We start from the raw sequence: 24087 nt of genomic DNA on the forward strand, positions 1-24087 counted from the left end.
AGACCTAAACCCTATTGAGCACCTGTGGAGCATCCTCAAACGGAAGGTGGAGGAGCGCAAGGTCTCTAACATCCACCAGCTCCGTGATGTCTTCATGGAGGAGTAGAAGAGAACTCCATTTGCAGCCTGTGAAGCTCTGGTGAACTCCATGCCCAAGAGGGTTAAGGCAGTGCTGGAAAATAATGGTGGCTACACAAAATATTGACACTTTGGGCCCAATTTAAACATTTTTACTTAGGGGTGTACTCACTTTTTTTGTCAGCAGTTTAGACATTAATGGCTGTGTGTTGAGTTATTTTGAGGGGACAGCAAATTTACACTGTTATACAAGCTGTACACTCACTACTTTACATTGTAGCAAAGTGTCATTTCTTCAGTGTTGCCACATGAAAAGATAGAATAAAATATTTACAAAAATGTAGGGGGTGTACTGACTTTTGTGAGATACTGTATATATTTTTAAAACTGTCAGTTTCAGTTTTGGTTTTCGGCCAAGTGCATTCTGCATTTTCGGTTTCGGGGCCAAAATTTCAATTCGGTGCATCTCTAATAAATACCTGTTGACCCCTCTAAAATCTCAGTGTCCTGGTAACTTCCTGTGCACTAAACTGATATATAAAATAAACTAACCAGTTTCCCAGCTACATTTGTGAACTACAAAAGAACACCTCCTTATGTAATGTAGAAGAGGAGTGGATGGCGATTAGTAGTCCGAATCAGAAGAGCAGACTGGGGTAACAACTATTCCTCCCTCCATAGATACAATGTGGGGAATGAGCGTTGTCACCCTAGGACAGGAATTGTGATGTTCAGAAAAACATAAAGGAAAAAAGGGGAAACTAACGCAGCCACCACTTCTAAGGATTCATTTTCTGCTTGTCCTTCCTTTTGTGACAGTGCGGACTTGATGTTGAAAGACTAATCGAAAAGAAGAGAAAAGTCTTAAAAAAACTGAAGAGAAGGGAAGAGAAAGCTTTGAAAAAAGCGAAGAAGGAAAATGAACCCAACAAAGAGGTAAGCAGAGATTGTTTTACATTTTTTAGGCTTGGCAAACCAAATACCCCATCGTAATAAAGTTCCGGGAGCGTCCATCACGAGTGAGCTACTAGCTTGATCCTTTAAGGCCTGTTTATAAAATAAATGGACAAAAATAGAATGGCTTTGTCACCAGGGACCATGAAAGTTTTAACATTTGGATTGGCAACAGCGTTGTTTATAAAAAAAAAAAAAAAATTGCAATATGAAAGTCTCAGCATTCACGCAAAAGTCATAAATAAAACCCGTAATGTTCCTAATATGTTTGAAATATCAGTTTCTACTTGTTGCCCTTTGCAAGGTGAATTTAACATTCACTAACATTCGACCCTAAGAGAAAATTTCCTTAAGAACGTTCGACCAGAAGTGTTTTAATTACTTCAATACCGGACACTTTCGCCCTCTTCCTGCCCAGGCCAATTTTTTTAGCGCTGTCACACTTTGAATGACAATTTCGCAGTCATGCAATGCAGTACCCAAAATAAATTTTTATCATTTTTTTCTGAGACAGAGCTTTCTTTTGGTGGTATTGTATCACCGCTGGGTTTTTAATTTATTTCTAAACAAATGAAAAAAGACCAAAAATAAAAAAATAAAAAAAAAAATGGAAAAAGGTTTTTGTTTCGTTTATAAAATTTTGTAAATAAGTAATTTTTCTCCTCAACTGAGGCTGCACTGATGGGCACTATTGAGGAGGCATAATATGCAGCACTTATGCGCACTGATAGGCAGCACTGATGGGCAGCGTTTATGTGCACTTATGGGTGGCATTGATAAGCACTGATGGGTGGCACTGATGTGGCTGCACTGATTGGCACTATTGAGGAGGCATAATATGCAGCACTTATGCGCACTGATAGACAGCACTGATGGGCAGCCTTTATATGCACTGATGGGTGGCATTAATGAGGCTGCACTGATGGGAACTATTGAGGAGGCATAATATGCAGCACTTATGCGCACTGATAGGCAGCACTGATGGGCAGCCTTTATGTGCACTGATGGGTGGCATTGATAAGCACTGATTGGTGGCACTGATGTGGCTGCACTGATGGGCACTATTGAGGAGGCATAATATGCAGCACTTATGCGCACTGATAGGCAGCCTTTATGTGCACTGATGGGTGGCATTGATGTGCACTGATGGTTGATACTGATGAGGCTGCACTGATGGGCACTATTGAGGAGGCATAATATGCAGCACTTATGCGAACTGATAGGCACCACTGATGGGCAGCCTGTGTGTGCACTGATGGGTGGCACTGATGTGCACTGATGAGGCTGCACTGAGGGGGCACTGATGGGCACTAATGAGGAGGCCTAATATGCAGCACTAATGGGCACCGATGGGCAGCCTTTAAGTGTATTAATGGGTGGCACTGATAAGGCTGCACTGAGGTGGCACTGATGGGCAGTAATAAGGAGGCCTAATATGCAGCACTAATGGGCACTGATGGGCAGCCTTTAAGTGCACTAATGGGTGGCACTGATGTTCACTGATGGGTGGCACTGATGGGTGGCACTGATGTGCACTGATGGGTGGCACTGATGAGCACTGATGGGGAGCACTAATGGGAGGCACTGATAGGCATCACTGATTGGAAATGAAAGGTAGCACTGGTGGGCATCGCTGATGGGCACTGGTGGGCATCGCTGATGGGCACTGGTGGGCATCGCTGATAGGCACTGGTGGGCATCACTGACGGGCACTGGTGGGCATCGCTGAGGTGGCTGCACAGATAATCATTGCACTGATTATAATTGCAGATCCCCCTCTGCCAGAAAAGCTGCTTGTCGGCTCTCCTCTACTTACGCCTTGTCAGAGTGAGTAGAGGAATGCCGATAACCAGCACTTCCTAGTTACACTGTGATCAGTTGTGATTGGACACATCAAGAGATACACCGCACCACTGATCGGCGCTCAAGCGACATGTTTTGAAGGACGTCATATGACGTACAGTCAGAACAGGAAAGCCACCGGCAGGCCATCATTTTGCTATAGGCTGGGCAGGATGCGGGTAAAGAACATTTGGCCAGCAGATAAAATAGCTTAATTCTATAGGCTAAAAACCGCCGCAGCTTGGTTGGGGTCTCACTGTCTCCTACCAACCCTGGACTTACGACAAGGCTCCAGGTTCCTGTGGGTGAACCTCTCTTTCCCCAGAGAGTGAAGCAGGAACAGGAACAAGCTCTTACAAGAGCTTGGTGATTATCCAAGGGAGTATGAAGAGCATAGCAATCCCTTGTAGCAGAATAACAGACAGGACTCTAGATTGAGGGTGAAGTAGACCGCCCAGGTGGACCTTGTGGGGAACAGGACATGAAATTCACAATCCAATAAAAACAGAGTTTTACACTCAGTCACTCCCATACAGTGTACACAATCCCTCCCCTATGCCTGATTACATTATCATATGCAGATGAAATTGTGTACAGAAACCGAATTAACCTGAACTAATTATCTAGCCATCTGGACCGAACAAAGTGAGGGCATTAACATTTAACAATGGGACAGGCAGACTTAACACAATCCACATTCCAGTTCAAAACAGACAATAGGACAAGACTGCCAGTGACTGTCTGTCCGTCTCCTACATTGAAGTACATGGAATACACATCTACTTATTGCTATGATTATTTAGGTGTCACAGACTTCATGGCAACAGGCTATAGGTCTCACAGTGTTAAGTGGGATTAAATCTTCATATTTCTTGAGAGATATTGTTGATAAATATTACTCTCCCATTTTAAGTTATCCAAACCATTTTCTCAGCGTGTCCCTTAAGTATCTGTCTTTCACTCCCAGTGACGGTGAGTACCGTCATAACAACGTTTTTTTTTTTTTCTCCTTTTCATGGAGCTACATAGATTATAAGACTAAAATAAGACAAAGGCTCATCCAGTTCATCCTATAAACTGGTAATAATGGCTTCCATGGACACCCTGACATATGACATTAATGCATCGATCTACTTCCCCCTTCCACAGATCTCGGGACATGACAATCTGGCGTTTGGTCATCTGGAACTTGGAAAACTTGAATATGAAACCGAGGAGGTGAGATTTAGCCTGTCCTTTCTTTTTCCAGCTCTGCTCCTGCATGTTTTATTGCCAGTATTACAGTAGATATAAAAACCCTCAAGGCTCCACTCAGACCTGCGTGTTTTGTAGTTTGTAGCTAGAAAAAAATTATTCTCTATGGAGTTGGTTCAAATCTCCACTCCAAGTTGCCTGAAGCTCAAAACATTTCTGGAGCTTTTTTTTGTAGGTCAAATTGGGCAGATTTGAGCATTTTTTTTCCCTATAGAAATAAATGAAAATGCACGATGTGCATTTTTTTATCCACTTTCACGCTTTTTTTTTACGATTTTCTGCTCAAATAAAAACATGGGGAACAAGACAGTAATAATGTAGGAATAAATAAATGTAAAATAAATATACAAATAATTAAAAACCATCATCAATAAATAATAAATAAAATATTAATATGTAATAAATACATAATAATTAACCTCTAACCTTAAAAAAATATTAAATTATTATTGTTATTATTATTAATAATAATAAATATTATGATATAAATTATTAATAATAAAATAACCACCCAAACCCAAACAAAAAAAAAACATAACATTCCCCAAAAAAATTAAAAATCATATTTTTTTCATCCTTTCAGGCCAATTTGTATTCTGCTACATCTTTTTGGTAAAAAAAATCCCAATAAGCGTATTTTGATTTGTTTGTGCAAAAGTTATCGCGTCTACAAACTAGGGGAAAGATTTATGTCATTTTTATTTATTTATTTAATTTTTTGCTTTACTAGTAATGGCGGCTATATGCAAATTTTTAGCGGGACTGCGACATTGCGGCAGACAGATCGGACCCCTAACTGACATTTTTGGGGGGATCAGTGACATTACTACAGTAATCAGTGCTAAAAATATGCACTGTTGTTTTAGAAATAAATGGAAATGCGCGATTTGTGCTTTTTATGCACTTTCACAAGTTTTTTCACAATTTTCTTCTCAAATAAAAACACGGGGAACAAGACAGTAATAATGTATGAATAAATAAATGTAAAATAAATATACAAATAACTAAAAATCATCATAAATAATAATAATAATATAAATAATAATAAATTATTATTATTATTTATAAATAATTATTATTATTTATAATAAAAATTTATTTTGTGTTCGGATTTAGAGTGTTTAGTTATTTATTATTATTTATGGTTAGGGGTTAAATATTTATAATTAGATAGCATTCATTCATTGTATTTATTTATTATTTATGATCATTTTAATTTATTTGTATATTTATTTTGAATTTATTTATTCATTTATTATTATTATTTATTATTATTATTATTAGTAATAGTAGTAGTAGTAGTACTAACAACCTAACCCTAAAAAAGAAAAAAATACCCTAATAATTATTATTTATAAATAATTATTATTATTTATAATAATAATAATAATTTATTTTGTGTTCGGTTTTAGAGTGTTTAGTTATTTATTATTATGTTATGGATAGGGGTTAAATATTTATAATTAGATAGCATTCATTCATTGTATTTATTTATGATTTATGATCATTTTAATTTATTTGTATATTTTTTATTTTACATTTATTATTCATTTATTATTGTTATTGTTATTATTATTATTATTATTAATAGTAGTAGTACTAACAACCTAACCGTAAAAAAGAAAAAAATACCCTAATAATTATTATTTATAAATAATTATTATTTATAATAATAATAATAATTTATTTTGTGTTCGGATTTAGAGTGTTTAGTTATTTATTATTTTATGGTTAGTGGTTAAATATTTATAATTAGATAGCATTCATTCATTGTATTTATTTATGATTTATGATCATTTTAATTTATTTGCATATTTATTTTACATTTATTATTCATTTATTATTATTATTGTTATTATTATTATTATTATTATTATTAGTAGTAGTAGTAGTAGAAGTAGTAGTAGTACTAACAACCTAACGATAAAAAAGAAAAAAAAATACCCTAATAATTATTATTTATAAATAATTATTATTATTTATAATAATAATAATAATAATATATTTTGTGTTCGGATTTAGAGTGTTTAGTTATTTATTATTATGTTATGGATAGGGGTTAAATATTTATAATTAGATAGCATTCATTCATTGTATTTATTTATTATTTATGATCATTTTAATGTATTTGTATATTTATTTTACATTTATTTATTCATTTATTATTATTATTATTGTTATTATTATTATTATTATTATTATTATTATTATTATTATTATTATTATTAGTAATAGTAGTAGTAGTAGTACTAACAACCTAACCCTAAAAAAAGAAAAAATACCCTAACCCCTAATTCTAACCCTAACCCCATCCCCTAATCTTTAACCTAACCTAAATCTAACCCCTTACCCTAACAATAAAAATAAAATAATAATTAATATTAAAAAAAATAAAAAACGTAGAGGCAAATTATGTAACAGATGATAGTTTTTTTTATCGGCTAATAAAATAAAACACCAAAGCTCAATAACGCTGTATAAAAATTAGCAAATCGCACATAAGAACGCGACAAAGTTGCACATTAAAATGTGCAAAAATAATGCCGAAAAAATGCTCAGACACTACACTCAGGTGTGAATGCAGCGTATTTAAGGGAAACCTGCAAATACACGCCATGCTTGCAGTACCATTTATTGTTAGGGGCACTCCAAATGTGGCAAAGCAGACTTGCGTTTTTTCCACACAAAAAACACGCAAGAAATGCGTCAAAATATGTGGTTAAAAACACACAAAATGAGTTCTAAACCTGACGCCCTGCTTCACATGTCATAGTATGATTGGGGCCTGACTGATGACAATTCCTTTCCTGTGTGCTAGGGTTGCACTGATACTGTTTTTTTACCAGCAAGTTACGAGTACCAAAAATTTTGCTCAAGTACTCCCCGATACCGAGTACTGATACCTTTGTGGTGCGATTTGAACCCATACAAAATGAATGGGTTCAAATTGCACTCCAAAGACTCGCATGCGGGTTCCTGTCCGAATTGCATGCAGTTTACCGCATCATAGACATGTGCAGAACAGAAAAAAAAATTTTGTTTCGATTCGGTATTTACATACATTTGTTTAGTTAAATAAGTTTAATTCATTTTCGGAATCATGCTGGCCATACACTAGCCGAAAAATCGTTCAAAAATCTGTCATTTGGTTCGTTCGTTTTTCGTCCAGTTAATGGGCACAAATAGAAAATCAGGTTTTAACTTTTCAGAGCTGAAAAATCGAAGGAACAGTTTGGAAAATTCTGCCGAACGAATGATAAATTGAAAGGTTAATGAGTTTCTGGCCCGAACTGTTTGCACTCGGCTGAACGGAAAAACAAATTATGTCCATGGAACGATTTGTCGATCAAAATTCGGTCATTACATGATGGCACGATCGTCTGCTCTCATGACCGAGTGTTAATTTTTCAAAAATGAGTTTGAACGATTTTTCGTATAGTGAATGGCCAGCATAGGTTTCGCTTATTCTAATCAATTTAAATTTTTGGAATTCAGAAAATTCTAATTGATTCAAATTTCATGAGAATTGCATTTGAATTCAAATCCAATTCTATTCAAATTGCATTTGAAGCTAATTCTATTCTAAATCAAATTTATTCTATTTGAAATTCAAATTTAAGAAGATGGTTATATTCTTTCTATTCCATTCTATTCTATTATTTTTCTCTATTCTATTCTTTTATTTTCTGCTCTCTTCTCTTCTTTTCGATTATATTCTCTTCTATTCAAATTCAGATTTATTCTATTCCAAATTTGAATTTTCGAAAAAGTTATATTGTTATATTCTTTCTATTCTTTTCTGTTGTTTATTCTATTCTATCCTATTATTTTATTTTCTATTCTTTTCAAATCTACTTTATTTGAAATTTGAATTTCAGAAGAAGGTAATATTCTTTCTATCTTATTTTATTATATTCTATTCTTTTTTCTATTCTATTCTTTTCTATTCTATTTTTTTTTTCTATTCTTTTATATTCTATTCAAATTCAAAATGTATTCTATTTGAAATTCAAATTTCAGAAGATGGTTATATTCTTTATTTATTTTTATTCTTTTCTATTCCTTTATTTTCAATTTTATTTAATTCTGTTCTTTAATTTTCTATTCTATTTGTTCTGTTTTACTCTATTTGTTTCTATTCCATTCTTTTATTTTCAACGCTATCCCTTTTATTTTCTATTTTATTTTTTTCTATTTTTTTATTTTCTATTCTGTTCAGGTTTACTCTATTATTTTCTATTCTTTTTTTTTTTTTTTTTTGCTCTATTCTTTTCTATTCTGTTCTATTCTTTTCTATTCTGTTCTATTCCTTTTTTTTACATTCTATTTTATTCCTTTATTTTCTTTTCTATTTTATTCTCTTCGGAAATTCTAATTCGATTCGAAAACTATTTGAATTCGAAAACTTTTCAAATTTGATTTGCAAAACGAATTGAATTTAAATTTCGGCCAAATTTATTTATTTTTTCGCTATTTTGGATTTGTTTAAATTTGTTACTATTGTTATTCAGAAATTCGTATATATCGGAATTTCCAAATAACAAAAAATATGTTCGAATTTGAATTCTTAATGAAACTAACCGCACATGTTTATTGCACCGCAAATCACACCGAAAAATACGGTGTGATAAAAAATATTGCAACAATCTCCATTTTCTCTAGCGCTCATCGACAGACGTAGTCCTCGGTGATACACCACCTTCGGGTTATGTTACCTCCGCAGGAGCAGGACTAGACAGGAAATTAAAAAGCTCTGGCCACACCCTAGGGGCAGTCCCAGAGGGTATATCCTCTCTCTCTCTGCCTCAGCAAATCAGTTATTTTCTGTCTAGTTAGGAGTAAGGACCTAGATACCTTGCTGGGATCTTAGGTCCTGGCAAGAATTTTTTTCTTAAAGGATTTTTAGACAGCTTTTTTTCTCCAGTGTTCCTGTGAGATCTTCAAGCAAGAAAGCTGAACTGGGCGACGGGCTGGATGTTGAGATCCGGTGGTCACCCCAGTTCAGCCTACGAGCGCGTGCAGGCCATAGCTCCGCGCTGGGTCGGCCGCGACAAAGTCCCATTAAAAGGACTAAACCCGCGAGTTAAACGTCTCGCTGAAACGCCAAAGACCATGAGTCACGGCGTCCGTATCGGTCGACAGCCCTCCCGCCCCGGTGGAGAGGGGTACTGTCAGGAGTTGGTGCCCGCCTGGTTCCGGTATGGTGAGTAGTATGTTCCCCCTTTTTCCCTGACGGGTTTTGTGGTGAACGCGGGCCCCTCTCTGTATGGTAAGAAAGAGTCCTTTCTATCCTATAACATGTCACAGATCCTCCTACTTTGAGTGTGATTTTTTGTGTACAAAAAGCCAGGAGGCTTGGTTTGGGAGCTAACAATCTATTGTATACATGTTTAAAAGATGTAATCTGTGGCATTCTGGGAATCTTATGGGTTAAGTATAAGCTACCTACCAGTCAGAAGCCACGGACATGTAGACTGCCTTCCAAATCAGATCTCCAGCTATTAGCAGGCCTCCCGAACGGCCATGCGGTCCGCCAGGGCCGATACCGCCAACCACGCCAGATCCCCAGGCAGAGACAGTGTTGTGTGCCCTGCAGCACACCGCCATTCAGCAGGCCGCCGCCATTTTTTCTTGCAGGATCGCACGAGCCGCCATTTTGGCGTAGCCTCGTGTCTCCAGCATGGGGGCGGCCATGTTTGAGGTGATCCTACACCTCGTGGAGCTTGGGGGAGGCGCCGGAAGGCGTGCAGAGGGGCGGAGCCGCCTCCTTTCTTCCTGGGCAGCCAGCCAAAAGACTTCCTGTTTGTCAAGACAGCGCTGTAAGCTGTTGCAGTTTAACTCTGAGCATCAGGTGGTGAGCCTGGGGGTCTATCTCTCTCTCTCTCGATCGATAGCTAGCAGGTAACACTAAGGGGCTTTTTGTGGCGCTGGGGGTCAGAAAAAAAAAAAAAAAAAAAAGTTTTTTTCTTTACTTTTGAATTATATTATCCAGGAAGTAACTGGACTTATCATGGACCCTGCCACACATATTCCCCCACCTGTTTCCCTCGAGGGGGCCTCGGGACCCGCCGGTGCACAGAGTATAGAGTCATTTACAGCAATTTTGGAGTCTATGGTGGCTCGGGTGGAGGCGGCCTGTCAGGGACGGGGGTCAAGGAAGCGACCCCCGCCTACCCCTATACTATCTGACACCTCTGACTCAGATTCAGAGATGGTCACGGCAGTTGCAGGTTCCTCTGCAAGGGCTGCTATCCCAGGTAAAGCCCCCTCAGAAAGTGAGGAGGACGCTTCTTCTCTTGCTATTATTCAGGAAGAAGCATTGGTGGACGCACTAGTTGTGGCAGTGCAAGAAACCTTAAAACTTGAGGCTTTACCGGCAGAGGCAACTGAAACAGAGATGCCTTTTGGTACTAATAAGCCCATCAAGACGGCGAAGGCTTTTCCTGTACCTAAATGTTTTGGTAATCAGATTAAAGGAGAATGGGAGCATTCTAAGCGTACCTTTACTATTTCCAAGCGTATTGCTAGACGCTATCCGTTTGAGGAATCCATCATTAAGAAATGGACGGTACCACCAATCGTGGATCCGCCTATTTCCAGGCTGAATAAAGCCACGGTTATTCCAGTGGAGGACACTTCGTCCTTTAAGGATCCGGTGGATCGAAAGATAGAAGCAGAGTCCCGCACTATCTTTTCTCTGATAGGGTCAGCATTTAGACCAGTAATCGTTATTGGTCTAGTTTCCCAGACACTTACGGAATGGGCGAAAATGGTACGCCAAGATCTTAGGGGAAAAGATATTCCCCAGGAGACATCTGATTTGATGGAACAGATCATACAAGGGCTACGGTTTATCTGTGACGCAGCCTTGGACACTACTCCCCTATTAGGGCATGCATCTAAGTTAGCAGTGATCCTCAGACGTGTGCTGTGGTTAAAATGCTGGTCAGCTGACCTAGGTTCCAAAAAGACCTTGACCAATCTCCCTTTTCAGGGGAATCGTCTATTTGGGGCCAACCTAGATGAAATCATTAAGGATGCCACTGGGGGCAAGAGCACTTTTTTGCCACAGGCTGCAAAAGCTAAGGGACCTCGCAACAAGCGAGGACCTTTCTTTACCGCCCATAAAGGGCGCCCGGCTGGTACTAACGGGAAAGGCAAGACTCCTCCAGGAGGGTTCAAGAAGGGCTGGTCGGACAAGCAGGGGACCAACCCAGCCAAACCCGAAGTAAAGGAGTACACAGCCTGAAGGTGCGCCCCCACCCGGTTTCAGGGTGGGGGGACGTTTTCACCGGTATTCAGGACATTAGATCGAGCATCAACCACTACTACCGGTGCGATTCTTCCCTTCCAACATTTAAGTACCACAGGAAGCGGTAGTTACCGTTCCCTGAAAAGATCTTTTCCTTTACCTTTTCCTAAGATTAGTCCCTATACCTCACAGGAATCGGATCTGGTTGACCAGATAGGCCAAGTAGCCTCTAGTCAGGTGACTTCGGTCCCTGAGGTTCAACCAGAAAAGATCACCTTTCTTGATAACTATCAGGTATCTGATAAATGTGTGGGAACAGAAAACGACCAGACTTTCTCGGATGGTCGGGGCCAGATAGCTCTAGGGACGCCTGGTTCAGATCCAATCAGCGCCAGTGGTCCTAGAAATTCTAGGCTGGCCTCCTCAAGCCGGCCTGGCCGACTTGGACATGTTAGTCGCAGACGTTCCGTGGGAACTTCGTCTCAGGGAGTGTCTGTGGTCTCAAGGACCAATTTACCTTCGTGCTTTACAGTCGCTGGTTTTAATGGCCTGGCCATTGAGACCCAAGTACTGAAGGACAGAGGTTTGTCTACTTCAGTCATTCCTACCCTTATTAAAGCAAGGAAAGCGACTTCCAGCAAAGTCTATTATCACACATGGAAGACTTATATTGCGTGGTGCGAATCTTTAGGATTTCCTCCACGTACCTATTCGGTGTCTCGAATATTGGCCTTTTTGCAACAAGGGGTTGAGCAGAAGCTAGCCTTGAGCACCATCAAGGGTCAAGTTTCAGCATTAGCAATCTTCTTTCAGAAGCCTTTAGCTACCAAATCCTTGGTGCGGAATTTCATCCAGGGGGTGTGGCACCTGGCTCCTCCAGTCCGCGCGCCCTTACCGCCCTGGGATCTTAATTTGGTTTTGTCGGTTCTACAGAAACCTCCCTTTGAAAACATCAGGGAGATTCCCTTGCTTACTTTATCCCAGAAGGTGGCCTTCTTGGTGGCTATTACTTCTGCTCGCAGGGTGTCAGAACTGGCTGCATTATCATGCCAGTCCCCATACCTAGTGATTCATAGGGATAAGGTAGTACTTCATCCTAAGCCATCTTTTCTTCCCAAGGTGGTTTCAGATTTTCATCTGAATGAAGATATTGTACTACCTTCCTTGTGTCCTCAGCCCAAGCATCATCGGGAACATGCGTTGCATTCCTTAGATGTGGTTCGGGCAATCAGGGTATACCTGAAAGCTACGGAATCATTCCGTAAGACGGATTCACTTTTTGTGATCACGGATGGCCCCAGAAAGGGTTTGCCTGCATCTGCCGCGACCATTGCCAAATGGATTAGACAAACGGTGGTACAGGCTTATTCTATTAAGGGTCAGAGTCCTCCGTTCCCTGTTAGGGCGCACTCCACTCGAGCGCTCAGTACTTCCTGGGCCTTTCGCCATCAGGCGTCAGTGGTCCAGGTATGTAAGGCGGCCACCTGGTCGTCGGTACATACCTTTACAAAATTCTATAAAATTGATGTGGCGGCATCGGCGGATGCCTCATTTGGCCGCAAGGTTTTGCAGGCCGCAATTTGAGGAGACCGGTGGTCTACCTCAAGGGTTTTTTTCTGTTTGAAAAAAAAAAAAAAAAATTTGTTTTCCCTTTTTTTGTTGAGTCTCATCATTAAGGATGAGCATTGTAAACTTCTAGTTGGCACCGGTTGGGCCTTCTAGATTGGGATTTGATTTTCATTTTCCCACCCCTCAGTTGTGATACTGCTCTGGGACGTCCCGAAGGTGGTGTATCACCGAGGACTACGTCTGTCGATGAGCGCTAGAGAAAAATGGATTTTTGTAAAATCTTACCGTAAAATCCTTTTCTCTTAGCTCATCGACAGACGTAGTCCCCGCCCCTCTGTTTTGGAGTTGGGTTGGGTTAAATTCTCTAAGCACTGCTTTTTCACATAACTGATTTGCTGAGGCAGAGAGAGAGAGGATATACCCTCTGGGACTGCCCCTAGGGTGTGGCCAGAGCTTTTTAATTTCCTGTCTAGTCCTGCTCCTGCGGAGGTAACATAACCCGAAGGTGGTGTATCACCGAGGACTACGTCTGTCGATGAGCTAAGAGAAAAGGATTTTACGGTAAGATTTTACAAAAATCCATTTTTATTCTCTAGGGTCTCGGGGTCTCTGCTAAAAAAAACATATATATATATATATATATATATATATATATATATATATATATAATGTTTAGGGGTCCTAAGTGATTTTCTAGAAAAAAAAAACAGATTTTAAAGTGGAGTTCCACCCTATTTTTATACTTACCTCCATCTTCTCGCTCCGGGACACCTGAAAAAGAAATGGATAATCGCATATTTTTTTTTTTTTACTTACCTCGTAGCGAAGAAAATATACTTACCTTACTTCCTTCTTCCTCCTTCCTCGGCCGCGGCCCGTCGTCACTTCCTGGCTCTGCAATGATTCCTGGGAGCTGGACGTCATAGCTCCCAGGAATCATTGCACCTGCACTGGCCCCGACGTCAGTTCCGGGTCGCGCGCGTCATCCCCTTCTAAACAGCTTCTGGGCATGCCCAGAAGCTGTGGAGGGATGACGCGCGCGACCCGGAAGTGACGTCGGGGCCGGCGCAGAGCATCGTGGGACCAAAGAAGGCGGAAGAAGACGCCGAAGAGGACGCGCTGGCTTCAAGCTGCCCACATCTGAGATGGCAGCGCTGGACAAGACGTTTGCAAGGTAAGTATTTGTCCTAACAGGTAAGTGCAACCCGGGACAGATCAGAGGCTAGCCATTGTGGAATGCACTAGCCCTGACTGTCCCGGGGGTATTAAAAAAAAAAAAAATAAAAAATCCAGGGTGGAACTCCGCTTTAACTTGTAAATAACAAGTGTCAGAAAAAGGCCCGGTCCAGAAGTGGTTAATAAAATACTTTTTTTTTTACATTGTTTGTTGCATCTCCGCAACAAAAAAAAATGGAAACAGAGTAAAAAAATGTGAAGAGTAACCTATTATCTTTCCCCATCCCGCCCATAATGATAGAACAAAGAGCAAGATATGACTGAGGGCTCCATTATCGTCGTCCCCGGCCAGGCGACCAGCGACGAGCCTGGTGGGAGGAGCCTGCTGCAATCTCTGGGTTTGGACAAACCAAATTTCCACTCTTTGATCCTGGACTTTTCTGCTGCAAATTTCGTAGATACCGCCTGCGTCAAAGTATTAAGAAAAGTAAGTTCATTAAATGTTCTAACGCTCCATGCTGATGTTTTCCAGTAAACACACAGATCTGTACTTTGATTGGCCACTGCAATCAGCAGGTCCCCAGCCAAAATCATTGGCTGCGAGCCTGCTAATGAACTTGTGGTGTGTCCAACCACAGCATAAAAGGCGGGGGGGTGTGGCCATGCCGTATGGGTACATCCCGGTTCCCAGGGGAGCAATAAAATGACTACTGGCCAGTCGGCAAGTGGTTAAGAATACATTTCTGCCTGCCCCTCCCCTATCTTCTTCTTTCACCTGGGCGAATGACATCAACCCCTCCTGGCATTCACCAGGAGCCCCTGCTCGTCTCTCTATTCACTAACAGAGGAGGGTGTGGACCTAGCGTGTTATGCGGCTGGTGGTAGGCTGACGTGCAGAGGAAGGCCTATCGTTGCCAGAAGGCGGAGCTTGGACGGGACACCCCAAGGTAAGTGACACAGGCTAGCCTGAGATCCACCGGTCTTCGCCAGAGCTTCTGATGGTGAGGATGGATTTCGCTGCATGTGAATACCAGGTCGCGGTCCTCAGGGTCGACCCACCAGGGAGGAGAACCGGTCAAGGTCCGAAGGCAGATGAACAGACAAGGAGGATCCGAAAGAATGGTCAAACAAGCCGGGGTCAGGACAGGCAGCAGATAAGCGAGGTCAGGGATGTGTGATGTGCGCGGGGTCACGCACATCGCGTACGCGCGTGCGCATTGGCGAATATGCGCTAGCCTTAGTTAAACCAGGTAATGGTTCGCGCATGCGCGAACGCCAGCTGCACTTCCTAACATAGCGGAGCGTGATCGGAAGGCTGTGCAAGAACCTAAACGAACCATAGATCTCACAGAAAAACATGGCGGCTTTGGACCTGGCGGCAGCTGCTGAGAAGAGGATCTCAGCAGGACAGTGCTGGATATGCTGTGTGGGTAAGTATTTCAACCAGCATCAAGTAACCAGGGGAGAAAAAAAAGGGGAGGGGGAGTGAAATTCTTCTTTAATTAGTTTTTAATATTCAAAGCAAACTTCCCCATCCACCCATGTCTCCATGCTTTATTTTGTTGAGTAATCACTGTGAAAAACACCCCCCTGGCATCTCTAGCTGCTGCCATCTTAAATAAGGGCAGATGCATCATGTACCATTTACTTCCTGGAATCCATCTGCCCTTCGCTCAGTGCTTAGCTAAGAAAGCCCCTCCTTCTCCAGAGAAAGGGGAAAAAAGCCCATGAAGACTCCTGGGATGTATGAGATCATTTTGGCCTAGGCCAGAAACCAGGAAGCAAATGAATAAATGTAAAAAAAAAGTTATTTTTATCTTACAGATTTTCAAGCATTTTGCTGAAATTGAAGTGGATGTGTACCTGGCAGGTTGCAATGGTAACAATGCTTTTAATGTTAAAATGTTTGTACTGCCACTAAATAATGATTTTTTGAGTGAAGGCTATTTAGCGGATTCAATAAATATCCCACCTAACCACATCACAGAAATCCAGAGAGTCCATTTATTGGGGCACGTTAGTGATGTGTAGTGTGTTGAACAATGTCCCTTTTTTTTTTTTTTTTTTTAATTAGATAAAATAGAATAAAATAGAATATTACCTTCTTCTGAAATTCAAATTTCAAAAAGAATAAATTCTAATAGAATAGAAAATAAAATAATAGAATGTGCTGAGCGATGTCCCTCTTTCCCATTCCAAGAGGAATGTGTGTGTGCGGCCCACACAATCGTTGCGTCCCCCCCCCCCCCCCCCCCTGTGCTGCTGTGTCAGAAGGAGCCGATGGCTCCGTCCTGACAGTGCGAGTCTCAGAAAAGGGTGGACCCGGGGCACAGAGCAGTGGTCAGTCTGCATTGAAAAGGGGCACGCAATGGTCAGTCTGCATTGAAAGGGGGCACGCTGTGGTCACTCTGCATTGAAAGGGGGCACACTATACCTTGATTACTGAAGGCCCCTTTCACACTTTTGTGACCTCAAAGTCACACAATTTTTTACAGCGTTTTTTGCCGCAATGCCTATTACATTTATGCATACATTTTGTACGGCCCCCGAATGATGTTACAAAAATCCAAATGGCCCTTGGCAGAAAAAAGGTCCCCCACCCCTGATGTAGACAAATCTTTTCTTTTTTTTTTTTAATTAGATTTGGATAGAAATGGGAAAGGCGGCGAAACCCTTACATTTTCATAAAGTGCCTTCTGATGTCTTATAACGCGCCTCAATGCACAAGTTTTAAAATGCATGCTAGCGCATGCGCATTATACACTAGCTAACACATGGAGTATGGAGCAAATGAGTCCATTCACTTCAAAGGGCTGCCCTATGCGCGAATTTAAACAAATCTAAACAAATCCAAAATAGCGAAAAAATATTTCAGCCGAAATTCGAATATTTTTGCGAATCAAATTTGAAATGTTTTCAAATTCTAATAGTTTTTGAATCAAATTCGAATTTCCGAAGAGAATAAAACAGAAGAGAAAATAAAGGGATAAATTGAATAGAAAAAAAAAGGAATAGAAAAGAATAGAATAGAAAATAAAAAAAAGAATAGAACATAATAGAGTAAAACTGACCAGAATAGAAAATAAAATAAAAGAATAGAAAAATATAATAGAAAATACAGGGATAGCATTGAAAATAAAGGAATGGAATAGAAATGAATAGAGTAAAACAGAACAAAATAGAATAAAAAAAATAAAAGAACAGAATAAAATTGAATTGAAATTAAAGGATTAGAAAAGAATAAAAATAGATAAAATAGAATATAACCATCTTCTGAAATTTGATTTTCAAATAGAATACATTTGAATTTGAATACAATAGAAAATAATAGAATATAAAAAAAATAGAATTGAAAACAATAGAATAGAAAAAAGAATAGAATATAATAAAATAGAATATTACCTTCTTCTGAAATTCAAATTTCAAAAAAAAATAAATTCTAATAGAATAGAAAATAAAATAATAGAATAAACAATAGAAAAAAATAGATGGAATATAACAAAATAACTGTTTTTAAACAAATCTTTAGGAAGTAACCACATCACAGAAAGAGTCCATTTATTGGGGCACGTTAGTGATGTGTATTGTGCTGAGCGATGTCCCTCTTTCCCATTCCAAAAGGAACGTGTGTGTGTATACATGTAGACAAATCTTTCTTTTTTTAATTAATTTTGGATAGACTAGGGAAAGACGGCTAAACCCCTACATTTTCATAAAGTGTCTTCTGATGTCTTATAACGCGCCTCAATGCACAAGTTTTAACATGCATGCCGACACATGCGCATTATGCACTCGCTAACACATGGAGTATGGAGCGAACGAGTCCATTCACTTTACCATCTGCATGCATTGCTAAAGGAGTGGACTACTGAGGATGTTTTCTTTTGCTGTTTTGCTTTAGGCCCCATTCACGCTTCACGTATAGTGAACTTGCGTTCTGGCTCGCGATTTTGCGTGGCCGATTTTTACACGATTCTGCGTGTCCCGCAGAGAGCAGCCCATTTACTTCAAAGGGCTTCCCAAACGCGTTTGTTGCCCAAAATAAACTCTTGCCTCTTTTTGGGGTGACAAGCTTCACATGATTTTTAAAGATGCGTTTTGCTGCGATTGCAGAGTGATTCTGTCATGCATCAATCGAGGCAAAATCACACCGTGTTTGGGGTGCCATTTAGAATGAATAGCACCCATAGGCGTGCACACAGGGTGTGCTGGGTATTCCTGGGCACACCCTAAATACCCTATGCGGCGCAGTTCACCCCCCCAGTACTTGGTCGCTCCTGCGTCTATTCATAATGAAAGCATAATAAACTGTGTTTCCTATAGTGATCGACTGATATCGTTTTTTTATTGTCGATACCGATATTTTGGTCATCGGGTATCGGTATCGGCCGATATTTGCAGATTTTTTCGGACATTTAAAAAAATGTATTTTTTTTATTTTTTATTTTTCACTCATTTCAGGTACTCTGGTGGAGGGATCTGGGGGTCTAAAAAACCCCAAACCCCTCCTCTGCACTTAAAAGCATTCAAAACGCCAAGTTTGGCTGTTTTGAATGCTGTCATTTTTTTTAATTTGCCGCCGAGTACCCGGAAGTAATTTAATGACATAATTTCCGGGTTTTATACATGGAGACCCGATCAGAGCCAAATGCGGCTTTGATCGGGTTTTCGGCGGTCATGCAGGTAGGATGCCCGGGTCTCACGGTGGGACAGGAGACCCGGGCGAGCCGCAGAAGGCGGCGGGAGGGAAGGGGGGGACGTCCCCTCCTGCTCCTTGTAATGACAGCCGAGCTCCTTCTCAGCCGCGTCAGTTGTCATTACAAGACAGCCGACCGTTGGCTATGGACGCCGGTACCGGGGTGATGCCTCTAGCTGCAGCCATCACTCCGGTACAAGCACTTTCCCGAAATATCGGTAACCTCAGGGACCGATTCCGATATATATCGGGGAAAGTGCATATCGGCCCCCGATATATCGTCATTGTCGATAATGGGTCGATCCCTAGTTTCCTATACTTGAGATTGTGAATGAAGAGTAAGCCGCTTAGCACAGAGCATTTCCCATTCATTCCCTGTCCAGTGCAGCTGAGAAAAGAATAAAAACTGTTGACCCAATCCAATGTTGATCCAACCCAATCCAATGCTCTGACACCAACCTCTACCCTACTGACACATCCACTGTTCTACTGACACCGTCCACGTGTTAATACATTTAAAAAAGTTTGTTTACAATAAGAGTGTGTGTCTGTATATGTATGTATGTATGTGTATATACAGTATCTCACAAAAGTGAGTACACCCCTCATATTTTTGTAAATATTTTATTCTATCTTTTCATGTGACAACACTGAAGAAATTACACTTTGCTACAATGTAAAGTAGTGAGTGTACAGCTTGTATAACAGTGTAAATTTTCTGTCCCGTCAAAACAACTCAACACACAATGTCTAAACCGCTGGCAAGAAAAGTGAATACACCCCTAAGTGAAAATGTCCAAATTGGGCCCAAAGTGTAAAAATTTTGTGTGGCCACCATTATTTTCCAGCACTGCCTTAACCCTCTTGGGCAAGGAGTTCACCAGAGCTTAACAGGTTGCCACTGGAGTTCTCTTCCACTCCTCCATGACGAGCTGGTGGATGTTAGCGACCTTGCGCTTTTCCGCCTTCCATTTGAGGATGCCCCACAGATGCTCAATAGGGTTTAGATCTGGAGACATGCTTGGCCAGTCCATCACTTTTACCCTCAGCTTCTTTGGCAAGGCAGTGGTCGCTTTGGAAGTGTGTTTGGGGTCGTTATCATGTAGGAATACTGCCCTACAGCCCAGTCTCCGAAGAGAGGGGATCATGCTCTGCTTCAGTATGTCACAGTACATGTTGGCATTCATGGTTCCCTCAATGGACTGTAGCTCCCCAGTGCCGGCAGCACTCATGCAGCCCCAGACCATGACACTCCCACCACAATGCTTGACTGTGTAGGCAAGACACACTTTTCTTTGTGACTCCTGACCTGGTTGCCACCACACACGCTTGACACCATCTGAACCAAATACGTTTATCTTGGTTTCATCAGACCACAGGACATGGTTCCAGTAATCCATGTCCTTAGTCTGCTTGTCTTCAGCAAACTGTTTGCGGGCTTTCTTGTGCATCATCTTTAGAAGAGGCTTCCTTCTGGGACGACAGCCATGCAGACCAATTTGATGCAGTGTGCTGCCTATGTTCTGAGCACTGACAGGCTGACCCCCCACCCCTTCAATCTCTGCAGCAATTCTGGCAGCACTGATACGTCTATTTCCCAAAGACATGCAGCGCGTGCACTGTGTGGAACCTGTCCTGTTAAACCACGTATGGTCTTGGCCAACGTGCTGCAGCTCAGTTTCAGGGTCTTGGCAATCTTCTTATAGCCTAGGCAATCTTTATGTAGAACAACAATTCTTTTTCTCAGATCCTCAGAGAGTTCTTTTCCATGAGGTGCCATGTTGAACTTCCAGTGACTAGTATGAGAGAGTGAGAGCGATAACACCAAATTTAACACACCTGCTCCCCATTCACACCTAAGACCTTGTAACACTAACGAGTCACATGACACCGGGGAGGGAAAATGGCTAATAGGGCCCAATTTCGACATTTTCACTTAGGGGTGTACTCACTTTTGTTGCCAGCGGTTTAGACATTAATAGCTGTGTGTTGAGTTATTTTGAGGGGACAGCAAATTTACACTGTTATACAAGCTGTACACTCACTACTTTACATTGTAGCAATGTGTCATATATATATGTATATATACTGTGTGTGTGTGTATATATACTGTGTGTGTGTATATATATATATATATATACATAGATACATACATAGAGCTTTGGTGTGCGCACATCTATGATGGTAACCAAACCCATGTCGCATGTTTTGCAGAGATTGCCACGTGATTTAAAACAGTGCGATTCCCCCCGTGATTCCAAATCGCCAAGTGTGAATGGGGTCCTATTATTCAAAAGAGATGTTAGCTTCTTTGCTTCATATGTTTCTATAGATTGCCAATAATATCAAGTGACAATTATATCAATATTTCATTCATACAGTGACAGTGATCACCGGCCTAGAGGAAGGGAACCTGTTTAATGAAACCATCACCAAATCTCAGGTGTTTCCCTCTATCCAGGACGCCGTTACATTTCTCACCATGGATCCTGACCACATCTCCATCCGTGGTGTCAATGTGAGTGTTGACATGCTGCACATCCACTAATGACACGTCTGTGTCCTTATTTACTGTTTCGCTTTTCTCATAGGACAGCTCACATCGGTGCAGGACATTTTATGGATTGAACTAAAGCGTGGTTCACATCTGTGCTTGTTGAGAAAGTGCTCAAAATGTCACCCCCATGCATCGGCAAATATGCATCTGTTTCCTATCCTTAAAGAGTTTTTTTCAGCCCCACCATAAAAAAAAAAAAAAAACAAATAAATAAATGTCAGCTCAGCAGCTACAGATCCTGTAGCTGCTGACTTTTAATAAAAGGACACTTACCTGAACAGGGATTCAGCACTGTCCTCACCCGGGCCGGTCCTGCACCGCTCTTCAGGTCCCCAGTGCTGCTATGCTAACTGTAGGAAGCCGGCTGTGACTCTTTGCGCTGTGCTTCGTGAATAGTCCCACAGCCTTCTGGGACCTGTGACATGTTCCAAGACGCTGCAGGCAGAGGAGGAAGGGGGCCAAACTTCTGCTCGGATCATCTAGGCAATCTGGGTGGAAGTGGGAGCTGGTACATGTCAAAATCTGGTACCAACTCTCCCCCAAAAAAGTGCTCAAAAGTTAAAAAGGAGGGGGGTAGAAAAGTGGAGCTACCCCCTAGGAATAAGGTTCAGCTTTACCGTCTAATGTGGGGGGGGAGGCGTGGGGTAAGTTTTCGCCCTAATTTTGGCTTTCTCGTATACTCTTCCATGGGATTTTACTTGCAAAAATTGTATCTGTACTTGGAATAGTATTGTAGTGTGGCACTTTAGTCTTAGATCCATTTATTTGCAGGTTTTTATTACTGTGTCCCCATTGAGGAGACTCACCCTCCCTATTGGTGTGAACGCACCCTCAGCGTTTATATACGAGCTGCATAGAACCTGTGTCCTATTGATATGAGCGGTGGTGTATTTTTTTGTGCTGCCCTAGGCAAAATTGGACACCCTCCATCTAAATTCGCCCCACCCCTTCCTGTTTATGACCCACCCCTTAACCTGTAAACTCCACCCCTTTCTCATTATGCTCCATCTCTTCCTATTAGAGCTCCACCTCTTCAGAGGTGGGGTGAAAGAGGTGGGGGTGAGAGATAGAGAGGGGGGAGTTAGAGAGAAAGGAGGTGAGAGATAGAGAGGGGGTGGGGGAGTGAGAGAGGGGTGAGATAGAGAGGGGTAGTGAGATAGGAGGGAAGTGAGAGCCAGAGAGAGGGGTGAGAAATAGAAAGGGGGTGAGATAGAGAGAGGGTGAGAGAGAGACCGAGTGGGAGGGTGAGAGAGAGAGGAGGGGGGTGAGAGAGGGAGAGAGAAGGGGTTAGAGAGAGGGGAGGTGAAATGAGAGGGGGGAGAGAGAGAGGGGGGGGGGGCTGAGAGAGGGAGAAGGGGGTGAGAGAGAGGGGGGTGAGAGAGAGGGAGACTCCCCTATCCTCTCTATACTACACTAGGAGGCTCTCCCATCTCTACACCAGACTCTCACCTTCCTACAGCCTGCCGGATCCTTTTTACCAGCTGTGTGTGGCGAGGCTGCTGACAGCCCGGGACTCCGACCTGCTCTGCCAAGCTACTTCCAGGATCAGAGGCTGCACCCACCACCGCCTCCTGTTTCTGCTTTGCTCTCCTGTCACCAAACGGTCAGTTCATGGCTGCCCCTGGTGTCACCCTGTGGTGGGTGTCACCCTGGTTCACACTCCCCACAGCAACGCCAATGCTCATAGTGTCCCTTCTGCCTGAGGGCATTTGGCCATCAATAGATGTAGAATTTTCATGCTCTTTATCTGATTTTTATTGTCTTGCAGGGTTGCCCGGACACAAGACTGTGAAATGAATATTTGCCTACAGACATAAGGTTGCCTGGGATAAGAATACAGATCTCCTTGAAATAGATGGCAAGATTCCAAGTAACTACGGGGGACATTTATCATTTCTGTCACACAGTGAGGCATTGCTGACACAGATTGCGCTACAGATTTATTACAAGGTTACAGCTTGAGTCATAAATTCCTCCAGCAGCTGCCCTAAAGTAGCACTGTAGTAGTGTGAAACCTGACCCTGACTACTTATTCATCTGTTTAGGGTTCATTCACACAGACACCCACTCGCATCTGCAATTCCTGCCAGTGGAGAGATTACCTCCATGTGTGCGAAAAGCTGCAGCCAGCAATGAGGCAGGGAGATTCGTACGACGCCACTGTTTGCATGAAACCACTCAAATGCAATTAGGGGCTCTGACCGATCCTGGATGCAGACAGTTTGATGCGGAGTCTACCCGCCTGCCTGAATGAGCCCTTCAAGTGACACCACTTCAGTCTCAATTAGAGTAATAAATCTGCAGCAAACTTGTGTAAATCCATCACATTTGTCTGCCCAGGATTGCAGGGGCAGGGGTCGCAAATACACATAAAAACTGTCACATGGACTAAGTGAGAGGAAATCGGATCTGCATCTAGTTGTGTCGCCAATTTGCTCGTCCTCTAGTTACATATCTGAGAACGGTGCACTGGTCATTTGTTTTTTTTTTCAGAAAGTAGGGTTCAGTTCATAAAGATTACACACCAAGATAAGGATCCCTAGGTTTAATAAAGGGCAGTTATTTTCAGAGTCCCATGAAATGTGAAAATGTTCTGGTTGGTCAAGTAAGAGGCTGAAAATATGCTTGGCAAAAAATTCCGGGTGTTTTCCAGCAAATGGAAAGCTAGACAACAATGGAGAGGTAGCCGCTCAGGTGTAAGTAATTAAA

General features: G+C 41.6%; 1 pseudogene across 1 annotated transcript in view; it reads left to right on the forward strand.

Annotated features, from left to right (window-relative positions):
* LOC309561755 (solute carrier family 26 member 6-like) overlaps positions 1–23247 on the forward strand; it is an 82709-nt pseudogene extending 59462 nt beyond the window's left edge. The window contains exons 16-21 of the transcript XR_014226210.1: positions 898–1014; positions 4024–4092; positions 14427–14612; positions 15950–16004; positions 21203–21339; positions 23147–23247. The product of XR_014226210.1 is annotated as a solute carrier family 26 member 6-like (transcript). The remainder of the gene's footprint in view (positions 1–897; positions 1015–4023; positions 4093–14426; positions 14613–15949; positions 16005–21202; positions 21340–23146) is intronic.
* The last annotated feature ends 840 nt before the right edge of the window (positions 23248–24087 follow it).

The sequence above is a fragment of the Pelophylax lessonae genome, assembly GCF_965119305.1.
Source record: "Pelophylax lessonae genome assembly, chromosome: 8".
In the NCBI taxonomy this organism is placed as follows: Eukaryota; Metazoa; Chordata; class Amphibia; order Anura; family Ranidae; genus Pelophylax; species Pelophylax lessonae.